Raw genomic sequence first — 14,325 nt, forward strand, 5'->3', positions numbered from 1 at the left:
GGTAACTCTTTTTTAAAAAAAGGACTACTTTAATATTTGTCTTTTGATAGAAAGAGCTGTCTTCTGAGTTCTCCAAGTTCAGCAAAATGCAGGCATACATTTGTATTCTATTTGGGCTTATTTTTCTGGAACTTAGACAGCTTTACTGATTGAATAAACTAGCATTATGTTTCCTAGATGTTTAAGATGATGAAAACTGGAGATGTGTGTTTAAGTAAATTATTATTCTGACAAACTTTATTTTAACAATAATTATGTTTTGTGGTATGTCAGCTTGAAGACGGTCTCCAAGATTTTTTGGTAACTTGAAACTTATGCTAGCTTAAGTTAGTTAATGGACAGTTATTAAATATCTACATCATTTCTAATAATATAAAATACTGAAATATTAATCATTAGGCATAATTTTAAGGCTCTATGTATTTTGCCACATGGAGAAGTTGTATTATAAGGACATCTAAGCTGTAAAACATTGTAAAGTGTATATTCGTAAGCTTTGCTACAAAATTGTCGTGTCTGACAGCTTACAGCTATCTACTTCATAGCTATCTCTGTTAAATAGGAGTTAAAAAGTCATGATTGATATTGTGAATGAGATTCTCTAGGAAAAGTAATTGCAGAGAAGAATAACTTTTATGCAACGTACTCAGGATGTATTTTTGTTAAGGGAAAGGAGCATAGTTTTGTCTTAAAGTAGAATGACTGACTGTTCCAGAACGATGAAGAAGAATAGGCAGCACAAAACCTAAATGTGTAGAAACCTGTAGAAGGTGCACAGGAAGGGAATTTTATTTGCCATAGTTGAAACTGGCTAAGGTTTAGTGGCTTTATTTATAAGATTTTTCTTAAAAAGAGCCTTGATATCAAATATCATGCTAACAAAAATTAAAACTGCTTTTCTCTCTGTTAAATGACAAAATTTTATTGAATTATTTATGTACTTTTTTTTTTTTTTTTTTTTTTTTTTTAGTAAAGACGAGGTTTCACCATGTTGGTCAGGCTGGTCTTGAACTCCCGACCTCAGGTGATCCACCCACCTTGGCCTCCAAAGCGCTTGGATTACAGGCGTGAGCCACCACGCCCGGCCTGTTTTTGTTTTTTTTTTTTTTTTTAAATTTATGTACTTCTTAAGAGGTTGTTAAGACTTTTCTTTACCTTCTGAGAAATCTACCTGAAAGGCAAGGATTCTGTTTTATCAGAATGATTTTCCGTGCTTTACGTTGAGTTTTTCATGTTTTTGATTACTTAAACGAACAGTCTTCTCACTCTTGAAAGAACTAAGGTTCTTTACAATTCTGTTACCGCCTATGTTTTTTTTAAAACTTTTCTACTGTCCATTTGATTTTAAATTCACTGCTTTGTTTTAAATGTCACAGAAACAACCAAATTTCCTTGTCAATTGCATTAGTTTTGTAATGAACTCATCAGATCTTTCATTTTTGAATAATTATCATTAATAAATTAACTACAGTCATTTTCAGTCTCTTGGCATCTAGAGATAGTTTTTTTGTTTGTTTTACTTTGATTCTTCCCTGAAAGCACTTGCAAATCAGCTATAGACCAGAGTGCTTTGACCTTAGAAACGACAGTCTCAGAGCCCCACAGAAAAAGATCATGCTGAGTACTCATGGGCACAGGCTTATAAGGGTATTGCTTAAATAGGTTGGGGCCCATGCCATTGGACCATCTAGGATTTCTGGCATTCTCATTAAGAAGTTAACAGGTTCATGAGGTTACTAACCCAAGATGGAACAGAGCAAGAATAAGCCTGAGCAAAATGAGGAGGAATCATTTGGGTTTTGTTTGGAATGCTGCTAATACTTTAACTTTCTATTTTCTGGATATGAGGGCTACTTTCTCTTTTACGCTATTATCTTAAAAAATGTAGACTAACAAAAACAAAACATTTAACTGTTTCTTCCTGTTTCCTCCAGAATTCGGAAACTTTTATTGAATATTCTTATTTCCATGGCAATATAGTTATTTGCATAGGTTAAATAAGAATCTGTTCTCCTTATTAAGAGGATGTAATTGAAAACATTGCTTATACAACAAAGCTTATTCTGAATAAGGCTTTGTTTAGAATGTCGTATTTGAGAATGAATTAAGATATGGCCAATAAGCCTTAAAGGAACTGAGCCTGACTTTACAGGGTAAGCTTATGGGGTTCTCAGCCTTACAGAGGAATAAGATTCTCTTCCCAGTGGGCCAAGGAAACTGAGACTATTTGAGTGACCTTGAGAAGAGAGGAATTTGCTCAAATCTATGATTAATGTAGGTAAAATCTGATGGTGAATTCTTGGCTTGGCTTGGCTTCTTAACCTCAAGAGGTTTGAGTTTGTTTATTTTTTAAATACTCTCTCAGAAGAATCAAGCCTCAAGAGGTTTTTAAAGGTCCATTTTGAACATCCTTATGAAATCTTCCATAAAGCAAACTTTAAAGGGCCAATATGTTAAATCACCATTCTTGCTGCATATGTTAAAATAATTAGGTCAAATTTAATGACGTCAACTCTATTTTTTGACCAAGAATAAACCTTCTTTGAGATTATTTTATTTATTTATTTATCTATTTAATTTTTTTAAGAGCTAGGGTCTGGCTCTGTGGTCAAGGCTGGAGTGCAGTGGTATAATCATAGCTCACAGCAGCCTTGAACTCCTGGGCTCAAGCAATCCTTCTGCCTCAGCCTCCCAAGTAGTTAGGACTACAGGAGTATGACACTATGGCCAGCTAATTTTTTTTTTTTTTTGTAGAGACAGAGTCTTGCTCTGTTGCCCAGGCTGGTTTTGAATTCCTAGCCCCAAGCAATCCTTCTACCCTGGCCACCCAAAGTGCTGGGATTACAGGTGTGAGCCACTGTGTCTGGTCCTTTGAGATTATTTTGGTCAAAGGGGAAAGTATCTGTGGAGAGAATTTTTGTGTTTCAACGGAAAACTATAGCACATCCTGGTGGGTTACCAGATTTTGGTCCTGTTCATTGTCTTCAAACTAGTTTGAACCTCTTGTAAATTGCAGGTAACCGACAGATATGAAAAACAAGTTTTGTTACCGCCTGTACTAGATCTTGTCATCTTGTACACATTGTCAAACCGTACCAAATTTTAACTCTTCTTTTTCTCTAATATCTGTCTACAGCCTTCAAATTAACATTTCCAATTTTTATCTTTCCCTCTGTCTTGGCATCACCAAGAACTGAATCCTGACAATCCAGATTAAAATTTGTAAAGCCAGATCCTTACTGAAACTCTAAGTTGCCTTGTAGCTGCCCACTTCCTTCAGCACCTGAGGAAGCACTGTGCCTTAAAGCTCGGATGACTTGATATGTATCTTGAAATACTCATCACTGAGGCAGACTACGGAGGGGCCAGTTTCTCCCTGGAAAAGGCACTCTTTGAGCCTCAAAGGAAGTATAATAAAATGTTCAGGTTACACATGCCTTCATGTGAGAGGGAACCAAGACCAGGGACAACATTGCCAAGAACATTGACATAGTAGCTTCGACAAACTCAACGAGCAGTGCCGTATGACCCCAAAGCTTTTTGTCCACCGACCTCTTGGAATCTGCTGGACTGGATAGCTTCAGGATCTGACTCCTGGCTCCTTACTTTATTATAACCTTTTATGTTAATATTTCTCTTTTTCATTTCACTCATCCCCCCTTATAGGATGATCAGCAAGACACTAAAACAATTCACCTTTACTACTACCTCTCAACAGATGCTTCAGCTGCTTTTGCAGGAATAACACAAACAAGAGTCTTCAGGGGATTATTTCTTAGACCCTGTTTCTCCTCACTCAGGAGATTCACCAACAATTTGAGTTGTTCATTGCTAAATAATATTTATTAATCTTGAATCAAAGAAGATAATGATAATGTTGAGGGCTTTTTTTAAAAAAAATTTTAATTGTAGTAAAAGACACATAACATTAAATTTACTATCAAAACCGGTTTTTTTTTTTTTTTTCCTTTGGATGAAGACTCGCTCTGTCTCCAGGCTGGAGTGTAGTGGCATGATTTTGGCTCACTGTAACCTTTGCCTCCTGGGTTCAAGCAATTCTTCTCCCTCAGCCTCCTGAGTAGCTGGAAATACAGGAGTGCACCACCAAGCAGGCCAAATCTTTTTTTTTTTGTATTTTCAGTCAAGATGGTGTTTCACCATGTTGGCCAGGCTAATCTCAAACTCCTGACCTCAAGTGATCTGCTGCCTCAGCTTCTCAAAGTTCTGGGATTACAGGCATGAGCCACCATGCTCTCGGCCTATCTAAACCATTTTTTTTTTTTTTAATGGACAGAACCTTTATTGCTGAACATAAAACACCTGCCTGGGAGGCCTGGCCAGTGGCCTCTTAACTGGGTTCAAGACCTGGGTGGAGAGGGCTGGGGGGCTGCAGGGCCACTGCTGCCAATGGCAGTGGGGAACAGGCCTGGAGGCCACCCCTGCCTGGCACCCTGGAGGGTGGGGTATCTAAACCATTTTTTTTTTATTTCTTCTTGGGTCAAACTCTGTTCAATAAACCATTTTTAAGTGTACAGTTTAGTAGTGTTAAATACATTCACATTTTTGTGCACATTGTTGCACAAAGTCTCCACAAAGCTTTTCATTTTTCAAAACTGAAACTCTGTATTAATTAAACAACTCCCCACACACTCCCTGCCAGGTCCAGGCAACCAATATTCTACATTCTGTTTCTATGAATGTGGCTACTTCGGCTACCTCATATAAGTGGAATCATACAATATTTGTCATGTTGTGACTGGTATATTTCATTTAGTATAATGTCCTCAAGATGCATCCAAGATGTAGCATGTGTCTGAATTCCTTTCCTTTTTAAGGCTGAATAATATTTCATTGAACGCATCTACCACATTGTTTATGCATTCATCCATAAATGGATGACAGTGTTGAACTCTGCCTGAGCCCTGTGCTCCTAGAAAACAGCACTCGGGAAATCCTCCTTCCCTTTGTCCTTCCAACCAGCTTGCTGCAAAGAACCACTCTTCCCCATGTGACTTGGGTAAGACTTGTGAATGCCCCCTTGCTTACTTAGGACAAGGCCAGACACAAACCCTCCAAGTTTTGTTTCATAAATGATTACCCAAATTGTTTGTCCCCACTCACCAATGTGGACAAAATGCCCGCTAATAAGACTGGACCAAACTTCACCTAGACTTCTCCCCTCCCAACAAGCTCCTGAACTTTGACCCATCTTCAGCCTGAGCCAGCGCCAGAATATGGAGCAGCTGCCCTTCATGATCACACATCCGAGGTCTCTCTTGAGACTCTTGCAGATCTTGTGGTCAGTGTGTTGTCCTCTTACCATCATCCCCTCCTTCTACTGCAATAGTCTTTTCAAAAAAAAAAAAAACTCTGTGTTTCTCGGTCTGAATGTTTTCATTTGATTGGGATTGGTGAGAAAGTGCTGAGAGGTACACTAGATGTGAACCTGGAGGACCATGGGGTCTGGTTCCAGCATGTAAGCAGAAAATAATTTTTTTTTCTTTTTTTGAGATGGAGTCTCACTCACTCTGCCGCCTAGGCTGGAGTGCAGTGGTGTGATCTTGGCTCACTGCAACTTCCATCTCCTGGGTTCAAGTGATTCTCCTGCCTCAGCCTCCCGAGTAGCTGGGACTGCAGGCATGCACCACCATACACAACTAAATTTTGTATTTTTAGTAGAGGTGGGGTTTCACCATGTTGGCCAGGCTGGTCTGAACTCCTGACCTCAGTTAATCTGCCTGCCTCATCCTTCCAAAGTGCTGGGATTACAGACATGAACCACCATGCCAGAAAAGAATTGTTTTAGTTCCATTTTCAGGTAAGAGGGACATTCGCTGAAATTTTCATCAGCGGCAGCCCTGGGAATCCCGGTGCTGTACAAACATGCCCAACCCTGCTAAATGTTTGTGGATGGTGAAAAACATTCTCCAGTGTTCTAAGAAAAGGAAATGGATCCAAGAAAGAAAGAAAATAAATGGAATATCCAGAGCTTCAGGGAACCTTTTCCAGTCTGTGGAAGTGAACAAAGACCACCCAAATGAGAACAAGCAAAGGCTTTTTATTCAGAACCTGCTCTAGGGAGGGAGTCAACCATCATCATTTGCATCTGGTAGAGATGCAAAGACAGGTAGAGGAATGGGAATGCTTTATAGTGGGGGCGGGAATAAAAAGACTTCAGGCTGTTGGTGTGGGGAAGCTGGGGGCAGCTAAGCGGCATCCTATGTAGTGGCTTAGGGGTGCATATTTGCTTTATTTGGTTGGTCCTAAACTGGAAGCCAATGCAAAAATTAGGAAAACTGTCAGTTATTAATCAAGTTATGGCTGTTTGGGGCAGATTACTACGGGGGTTATTATTTGGCTTCCTATATTAGTTGACTTCCTGGATTGGTTACTATTTCCAGGAATTCTGGAGGGGCACCCAGAATGTAAGGGCAACACAGGGAGTCAGGTGAGAAGACTGACAGAAGGAGAGGGTGATGCTGGGGCCAAGTTCTGAAAGGAGGAGTAAGAATTTGCAAAGGAGTCAACTGGAGAAGGCATTCCAGGCAGAGCTCTCAGCAGGAGCAAAACTATGGCAAGGGCGCCCAGTGAATCCGGGTGGGGTGAGAGTGAAATGCAGCTGGCTATTGCTGGAGGATAGAGAATAAGGCACAAGTGGCCAGAGACAAGACTGTCAGAATAAGCAGCGATGTATAAAATTTTAATATCCTGCTTCATCACTTACTAGCAGTTTAACTCCAAGCAAGTTACTTAAACTCTCTATGCCTCAGTCCTCACCTGTAAAATGGAGATTATAATAGTAATCCTTATATAAAGTTGTTGTGGGGATTGAGTTAACATGTGTGAAACGTTGAGAAGTGCACAGAGTAAGAATTATGAAAGTTCTTGCTATTTTTACATAATGTCAAAGACTTCATCCTATAGGCAAGATGGGTCTGACGCTTCTAAGCAAAAGCGAGATGCAGCCAGCTTTAGTTTAGAAAGATTTGTAGGCCAGGCACAGTGGCTCACGCCTGTAATCTCAGCACTTTGGGAGACTGAGGTAGGCGGATCACTTCAGGTCAGGAGTTCAAGACCAGCCTGGCCAACATGGTGAAACCCCATCTCTACTAAAAATACAAAAATTAGCCGGGCGTGGTGACAGGTGCCTGTAATCCCAGCTACTCAGGAGGCTGGAGCAGGAGAATCACTTGAATCTGGGAGGTGGAGGTTGCAGTGAGCCGAAACTGCGCCACTGCACTCTATCCTGGGCGACAGAATAAGACTCTCTCTGAAAAAAAAAAAAAAAAGATTTGTGGAAGAGGGGTTGGTGGGGCAGGACTCAAGGCCAGAAAAGCAGCTGAGAAATCATTTATTTTTTATACAAATCCAATGATCAATATGAACCAAATTGACCTGGGGTCAGGGAGAGAGGACAGGGTTAAGCAGTACTTTGCAGGTAAAACTGGCAAGAGTTGGTAACTTGCTGGAGTTGGGTGGGGAGAGACTGCAAAAAGTCCAGGACACCACCAGGACTCCTAGTTTAGGTGATCTGGGTGGATAAGAAACAGAAAAACAAGAAGTTTGTGAGCATCTCCTATGTGTCAGGCACAGAGCAAGACATTTGACAAGAGGTGTGGAGGAACTGATCCAGGACCACAGCAGGCAGGTGGCCAAAGGACACTTGAAATGCTGCCTCTCGAAGCCCAGTTTATACACTTTCCAACATACCCCACTGCAATCTGAGAATGGTAATAAGTTCTTCTTATTCCCTTAGTTTTGATTTAATATGCATTATGCAAACTTCAATACTTAGCCTCATTTTTGTTACTGGAGACAGGTCTCTCACTTTCTTTTCTTTCTTTTCTTTTTTTTTTTTTTTTTAGACAATTTCACTTTTGTTACTGGAGTGCAATGGCATGATCTCGGCTCACTGTAACCTCTGCCTCCTGGGTTCAAGCAATTCTCCTGCCTCAGCCTCCCGAGTAGCTGGGATCACAGGTGCCTACCACCACACTCGGCTAATTTTGTTTTTTAGTAGAGACAGGGTTTCACTATTTTGGCCAGGCTGATCTCGAACTCCTGACCTCATGATCTGCCCGCTTCAGCCTCCCAAAGTGCTGGGATTACTAAAGGCATGAGCCACCGCGCCCAGCCACTTTCTTTCTTTTTTTCCTTCCCTCCACTCCCCTCCACTTTACTTCTTAAATTACAAAACAGTGTTGTTGCTTATTTTATATTTATTTATTTATTTATTTTTAAGATGGGGTTTCACCATGTTGGTCAGGCTGGTCTTGAACTCCCGACCTCAGGTGATGCGCTCGCCTTGGCCTCCGAAGTGCTTGGATTACAGGCGTGAGCCACTACGCCTGGCCAGTGTTGTTGTTTAAAACTGCCATTGAACATTGGAAATTAAAAAAAAATCCATGGAATTATGGATTAAGGCAATTTTTCAAGTATTTTCCCCCAAATTTTAAGAAGCTGATTTTGGTTTTTGCCATTAAGCAGAACCTGGTCTGATAAATGTAAATTGAAAGAAGAGGTCCATGCACCTAGCAAGAAATATACATGATTCCTTAAACAGCAAAATTCAAGAACCCTCACATTCCCTCCTCATGAGCCCAATACCCCGTTAAGTTCATCAGAGCAGCAGAAGGAAGCACTCATCAAACTCCAGGCTCGGCACATCCTTTGGCAATGTTAGAGTCAGCAAGAACCTCTTTGTTTTTCCTTAGCAGAACAACCGAGATCCCAAGTGAGGGAACTTTGTTTTAGGACAGGAGATTGGCTTATTTCAGAAAGATTTATCCAAAGTGAGGCAACTGGCAATATGTAACTAAAGGACTATGCTTCAGCAATAATATTTGTCAGGAAACTAACTTCCTCTCCTTAATTAGCCTAATAGTTTTTAAAGAGATGAGAATGTCTTTGGGATGGTGGGGGTCGTGGGGAGGAAGTAAGAGAGAACAGTCATCTAAGGGTGTTGCCAATGTCTCTGTCCAGTCTGATTCAATTTTGGCCTAGTTGCAATTCTGGGCAAATGGGAGGAAGTGGTGTGGCCAATCCAGGTGAGTACCTCCGAACTGGAGAGTACCACTCAGTTCTGGAGACTGACAGTATATCATCACATGGTCAAAGCATGAACTTCATAAGAATAAAGCACAGGAGTAATTCCTAATAAACACGGGCTCCAAAATATAGTACATATAACTCAGAAAAATTCTGAATGACAATATTCCGTATTTTAGCTGCAGCACTTACACATCACTACTGCCAAGAAAACTAAGTCGGTTTTGAAGAATGCAATGGTCTTTTTAAATTGCATTTTCAGACAATGAGCATTGAAAAAGAAAAACAGAGCTATGACAAGCTAAGTTGACTTCTATCACCAGAATTTAATATTGTGACAATCTTAGTGCAGTGAAATCATTGAATATAGGAATATTTAATAACAATTCTCATATATTGAGGGCTTAACTTGCTCTAGTCTCCATTCTAAGAGCTTCACACAGAGTAACACATTCATCCTCTTACAAGTCTAAGAGAAAAAAGAAGAAAACCACTCAGAGTGGTTATGCAATCTATCTAAGGATACAGGTGTCAGAGCCACTACTGGAATTCAGATACCCTAGACCCAGGTCTTAAAGTATACAGAGTAGCTACGGCAAAAGCATATATTTCAGTGATAAATTGTTTAAAAAAGAAAGCCACACCTAGTATCAACTGAGCTGTCTGATCACTTTGTAGCTAGATTTGACAGGAGGGTAAATCCTAGAGTAATGAAATTCTCGGTAATTTATTAACCTGTAGAGATCAAAATGGATAAGTTCCACCCCTCTTTATAGGCTGGATCTCCTTTAGAGCCACTGAAGGGCTGATCCAGCCTTAGAGATCAGAGGTCCCCAACCCCCGGGCTACAGACCAATACTGGTCTGTGGCCTGTTAGGAACCAGGCCACACAGTAGGAGGTGAGCAGTGGGGAGTAAGCATTACTCCCTGAGCTCTGCCTCCTGTCAGATAAGCAGCAACATTAAATTCTCATAGGAGCATGAAACCTATTGTGAACTATGGATATGAGGGATCTAGGCTGTGCAATCCTTATGAGAATCTAATGCCTGATGATCTGAGGTGGAAGTTTCATCTCTAAACCATCTCCCCATCCCAACCCTTTGCCCATGTGGAAAAATAGTCTTCCGTGAAACTGATCCCTGGGGCCAAAAAGGTTGGGGATCACTATTCGAGATAAGTCATTTATCATGCAAAAACAAAAATTCATTTCAGGGTTTGGGCTTATAGACACTTCAAACCTGGCTCTGAATTCAAAATGTGAGCAATTTCTCCCTAGCCTTTGAAGGAACTCTCATAGCATAAAGAATGCTAATAACATAAAGAACCTCCACTTTGTCTGAATGGCAATTAAATAAATTTAACAACTGAGGATCTTAATGCCAATTTAAGGCACCTGTTTTCCTAAAGCACACAGAAAGTGACGTAAAACAGCACTTGATTTTTAATTGCTTTAACACATAAAAATCACTACTTTTCTAATCGAAGCTGTTACAATTCCCTTTTCAGTAAATCATCTTGGATAGCTGAGTCAAACTATTTCTGTTTCTTTAGGAACAAGAAAATCGAGTACCTCTTTTCAGATGGGGAAATAGAACAGGAAGGCAGGATTCATCAGATTCAAGAATATGGCTGGAAATCTGGGCACCAGGAGAGGCTGATGAAACCTTTCTGGTTCCCTGGGTCTAACTTAGACCCTAATCCAATCAGATCAACAAATTCAGCCCTTTAGACAGTTAGGAGAAGAGAAGAGAAGATCAGAGGCTTCCTTCATTCTACATTTTTCTACTTTTAGCTCTATTAAACCATTTTAATAGACTAAAGGTGTAATGACACCCTTAGAGAAGGAGCTCAGAGCCTCAGAAATGTGCTGCCCACGTCCATGTAGCCATTTACAAAATTTTAAAATTACTATTCTTAAGTACTGACCTAGGGCTAGTGAGACAAGGAACCTACTGAAATTGGTCAAGAAGGACATTAAATACACCTTAGAGCCACACCATCAGAGGACTGACCACTTATTCTATATCGCACCTTGATTTATGCACAGTCATGCTACTCAACCTGGGGTTATACATTGCATAACCTGAACACCTTCTACAGTGAGTCACAAATGTCCAGAACAGAGAAAGGCCTGAATTTTTAAAAGCACTCAAGGCCAGGCACAGTGGTTCACACCTGTAATCCCAGCATTTTGGGAGGCTGAGGGAGGTGGATTATCTGAGGTCAGGAGTTTGAGACCAGCCTGGCCAATATGGTGAAACCCTGTCTCTACTGAAAGTACAAAGATTAGCCAGGTGTGGTAGTAGGTGCCTGTAGTCCCAGCTACTCAGGAGACTGAGGCAGGAGAATCGCTAGAACCCAGGAGGCAGAAGTAGCAGTGAGCCAAGATTGCGCCACTGCACTCCAACCTGGGGGACAGAGCAAGATTCCATCTCAAAAAAAAGAAAAAAAAAGCACCCCAAAGCTGAACCTTATATTTTCACACACACAAAAAGGAAAAACTGCAGTAAAATAAAGCCTAAAGGACTTCCTCTTCCGGATCTAGTTCTTCAGGTCCTACACACTCATAGATACCTTACTCTGATATTTGGCTAAATGTAGATTATTTCTTCAGAAGCCTCAGTACTGATGTAACTTCATCAGGACTTACAAGTTATGTGAATTCACCCCAACTTTCTTCTGGTCCTAGAGGGCAATGAGGTCAACTCACAACATAATGACAGCAGTATCACACCCCAACTAAAAAGTTAGAACACCACAGGGCAACTGCAGGCAGTGGTCTTTCCAAAACAAAAGGGAAGTCCCTACCATGCCAGCCCTGTTATCCGTGGGAAAGTATAGACAGAAACAAAAAGGGAATAAAAGAACATTCTTTTGGTTTCAAATTAACCAGTATGTCAGTCACTCCAAACAAGTTGCCCAGGGCCCACAACTTCAGTTCAGTTCTGAACAATTCCTTCAATTCCTTGCTATGTTTCTCACGTTGGAGGGTGGTGTATAAAATACCATTGCCTGCTGGCAAAAACCATAATCTCTAGCACTTTTTCTAACACTCCCTTCTTCCTTCTCATCTTTAAAAGTCTATTGATTCCCAACCTAAATGTCCATCAGTGGTAGACTAGATAAAGAAAATGTGCTACATATACACCATGGACTACTATGCAGTCATAAAAAAGAATGAGATCAGGTCCTTTGCAGGAACATGGATAGAACTGGAGGCCATTTTCCTCAGTGAATGAATGCAGGAACAGAAAATTAAATACCACATGTTCTCACTGAAAAGGGGGAGCTAAGTGATGAGAACACATGGACTCATAGAGGGGAACAACAGACACTGGGGTCTACCAGAGGGTAGAGGGTGGGGGGAAGGAAGAGGGTGAGAAAAAATAATGTGTACTAGGCTTAATACCAGGGTGATGAAATAATGTGTATAACAAACCCCTGTGACCTGAGTTTACCTAGTTTACCTATATAACAAACCTGCACATGCACCCTTGAACTTAAAAGTTTAAAAAAAAACTCTGTTGATTCCCATTATCTCAATTTCTGAAATTTTTAAACACATACTAAAGTAGAGAAAGTATAATGAATACTCAGGTATCCATCACCTAGGCAACTGACATCTTACTTCCTCAATATCCACACTCACTTCTCCATCCTCCATGAATTATTTCAAGGCAAATCCAAGATATCATGTCATTGTCTCTGCAAATATTTCATTTACAAACCTCTAAAATATACATATATTTTTAAAGTATTTTTATTATAGAGATAAGAAACAGGTTGAATGTGTCTTTTGCATTAATAAAAAGTAGTGGGGGGGAAACCCAGAAAGATTAAAGAGAATGTAGGAGTTACCATAAATTAAGGAAGAGTCTACCTTAAACCTGCATCATCTGCTGCTTGGAGTACTGCCCTTTTCCAGCTGTATTAGTTTGCTTTCATGCTGCTGATAAAGATGTACCAGAAACTGGGAACAAAAAGAGGTTTAATTGGACTTACAGTTCCACATGGTTGGGGAAGCCTCAGAATCATGGTGGGAGGCAAAAGGCACTTCTTACATGGCGGCCACAAGAGAGAATGAGGAAGAAGCAAAAGTGGAAACCCCTAATAAACCCATCAGATCTCATGAGACTTATTCACTATCATGAGAATAGCACGGGAAAAACTGGCCCCCATGATTCAATTGCCTCCCCCTAGGTCCCTCCCACAACACATGGGAATTCTGGGAGATACAATTCAAGTTGAGGTTTGGGACCCTCATGTCCTAACATTTCAAAACCAATCATGCCTTCCCAACGGGCCCCCAAAGTCTTAACTCATTTCAGCATTAACCCAAAAGTCCACAGTCCAGAGTCTCATCTGAGACAAGGCAAGCCCCCTCTGCCTATGAGCCTGTAAAATCAAAAGCAAGCTAGTTACTTCCTAGATACAATGAGGGCACAGGTATTGGGAAAATACAGCCATTCCAAATGGGAGAAATTGGCCAAAACCAAGGGGTTACAGGGCCTATTCAAGTCTGAAGTCTAGTGGGGCAGCCAAATTTTAAAGCTCCAAAATGATCTCCCTTGACTCCAGGTCTCACGTCCAGGTCATGCTGGTGCAAAAGGTCGGTTCCCATGGTCTTGGCAGGTCTGCCCCTGTGGCTTTGCAGGGTACAGCCTTCCTCCCAGCTGCTTTCACGAGCTGGCATTGTCTGTGGCTTTTCCAGGCACACAGTTCAAGCTGTCGGTGGATCTGCCATTCTGGGGCCTGAGGGACTGTGGTCCTTTTCTCACAGCTCCACTAGGCAGTGCCCTAGTAGGGACTCTGTGTGGGGGCTCCAAACCCACATTTCCCTTCCGCACTGCCCTAGCAGAGGTTCTCCATGAGGGCCCCGCCCCTGCAGCAAACTTTTGCCTGGGCATCCAGGTGTTTCCATACATTTTCTGAAATCCAGGTGGAGGTTCTCAAACTTCAATTCCTGACTTCTGTGCACCCACAGACTCAACACCACGTGGAAGCTGCCAAGGATTGGGGTTTCCACCCTCTGAAGCTACAGCCTGAGCTCTACACTGGCCCCTTTCAGCCACAGCTGAAGTGGCTGGGACACATGGCAACAAGTCCCTAGGCTGCACACAGCATGGGGACCCTGGGTCCGGCCCACAAAACCACGTTTTCCTCCTGGGCCTCCTGCCTCCGGACCTGTGATGGGAAGGGCTTCTGTGAAGTTCTCTAACATGGCCTGGAGACACTTTCCCCATGGTCTTGGGGATTAACATTAGGCTTCTTGCTACT

The 14,325-nt window shown here is 41.4% G+C and overlaps 1 protein-coding gene across 3 annotated transcripts in view; it reads right to left on the reverse strand.

Annotated features, from left to right (window-relative positions):
* Positions 1-14,325, reverse strand: part of MRLN (myoregulin) — a 37,406-nt gene that overhangs the window by 22,284 nt on the left and 797 nt on the right. The window lies entirely within an intron of this gene.

Source organism: Aotus nancymaae, unplaced genomic scaffold, assembly GCF_030222135.1.
Source record: "Aotus nancymaae isolate 86718 unplaced genomic scaffold, 86718_ANA_hifiasm-v0.15.2.pri h1tg000010l, whole genome shotgun sequence".
In the NCBI taxonomy this organism is placed as follows: domain Eukaryota; kingdom Metazoa; phylum Chordata; class Mammalia; order Primates; family Aotidae; genus Aotus; species Aotus nancymaae.